Raw genomic sequence first — 2,093 nt, 5'->3', positions numbered from 1 at the left:
CCCCGGTGCTCTTTCCTGCCAAGGCAGGGGGTCGGACTAGATGATCTACCTAGGTCCCTTCCGACTCTAGCAACTATGAAACTATGAAATCCCACCCTCTGAATGCTTCGTGGGCCTGAGATCAGGCTGGCCCCCTAGAGGCAGGGCAGATCCAGCATTAAAGTTAGTGCTGGGTTGCGTCTACACATGCGCTAATGTGTATTAACTAATCACGCCTAAATTTGATGCCTGGATTTGCGATTAGCTGAAGTTAATGCACTTTACGGGTGCGCATATGTAGACACATGCCCAGAATGTGCATTAACTTGGGCTAATGCCCATTAATACATCTCATGAAGATGTGCCCATAGAATACTGGGCTAGATGGACTTATGGTTTGACCCAAGATATGGCAGTTCATATGTTCTATAGAGTGATTTCCAGCTATCTACCTCGTAGTGTCATAAACTCTTAAAAAAAAAAAAAAAAGAATCACTTACAATTATGTATTATAGCTCTCTGTGGCCTCAAGTCTACACCAGGATTGCCTGATGCGAGCACTTTTCACTGTAGGATTGTGGCTGTAGGAGGCACCCAATAGCATTTGATCAGTTAGGCTGAGACATATGGATAATATCCTGTAGCATGCTACACAGAAGAGACCAAAGCGATGTGACAGATTTAACTGAAAAAATCTTCATCGTAGCTTTACGTCGTCTCTACAACTTCCCAGCTTTTGCTTTATCTTTATGGCTCAATTTGTACAAATACTTCACAAGGAATCATGATTTGGGAAAAGTGTATTTATGCTACTCTGTCAGTTAAAAATAACAGGCCTGATTTTCATTTATGCTAATGCCCATTCATTCAACTCAGTGGGGCTATGACCAGTTGCACCTATTGACCTGACAGCTGTGCATAAATTTATGGTCAATAGACACTACCAGGGCATTGAAAATGGCTTTAGTAGGAATGAGAACCCAGCCTAATTGCACTGAATGCATATCTGGTACCTGAAATTTTTGCTAAGGTTTCTCTTGTATCCTTTCCCCTCTTCCCCCGGTACTCAAGTTGAAAGGATTCTGTGTGCAAATACTGTTTATAATTAAAGATTGCACTTACATCACCTGCAAAGCACATGTTCTTTTGTACTTCCACAGAAAGAAAAGGGAAAGAAAAGGCACCTCCAAGTAATCTATATTACTTTAAATGGTGATCGCTAATAAGAGCTACAGGTTTATGCAAATATGAATTTGTTGAAATCTCTGTATTGTACTTGTGGAGGTTTTTTTATTTTAATTGGTCTCTTCTGGGTATAGATAGGGGAAAACTGACTTAATCTTAATTTTGAGAGAGACCTTCATTTAATAGAAAGCTGCCTTCAGCTAACCATATGTGAGAAGAGCATCCTACTCACTGAAATTAGGTCTGATTCTCTGCAATCTGTTTTCTCACTTCAAACGCATCATAAACGTCTGTCTTTTGCTTTCATGGTGGCATCAAACTTTGGCAAATGTAAGTAATTCTCTCTCGGGAACTGGCAAAGGTTAAGGTAGACTTCAGTGAACACGGGGAGTGTATAAGATGAAGTTTAATAGTTAGGGATATATTTAGGGAAAAAATGCCGTACAACCAAAAAACCCCCAACCCAATTATGAAAGTTGAGATTTTTCCATCCAGAGATCATGTAGGGTGAAAACATCAGCCTGTTGCTAAGGTTCAGGTAGTATTTGCTATCTTTATGCCTCATAACATTTACACCCAAAGCTCTCGCAAAGCCCTGCCTTTTGATGTGATGCCACATGGAGAAGTATCAGTCCTAGGTATGAAAGCTTCTGAAACCTCTCAGTTACTGCAAAGAGTATGATAGCTGAATGTTTTCCAAACCATTTTGCCTGGAAGGGGAGGTATAAACTGCCCTCAGAGATGAATGTAGTAGGGCTGTGCAAAGCTTTGGTCACTGATTCAATTCAGCGGCCCAGTTCAGTGGCTGAGTATCCAAATCCAAATTGAATCGGGAGAAGACAGCAAGAAGGCACAGCAGCCCCCCTGGCTCTCCAGAGACCTAGCGGACCTACTGTGGCTAAAAAGGAAAGCCTACAAAGGATGGAGGA

The sequence above is a fragment of the Crocodylus porosus genome, unplaced genomic scaffold, assembly GCF_001723895.1.
Source record: "Crocodylus porosus isolate Cpor-Errol unplaced genomic scaffold, CroPor_comp1, whole genome shotgun sequence".
In the NCBI taxonomy this organism is placed as follows: domain Eukaryota; kingdom Metazoa; phylum Chordata; order Crocodylia; family Crocodylidae; genus Crocodylus; species Crocodylus porosus.
Note: the sequence above shows the minus strand (reverse complement) of the source record.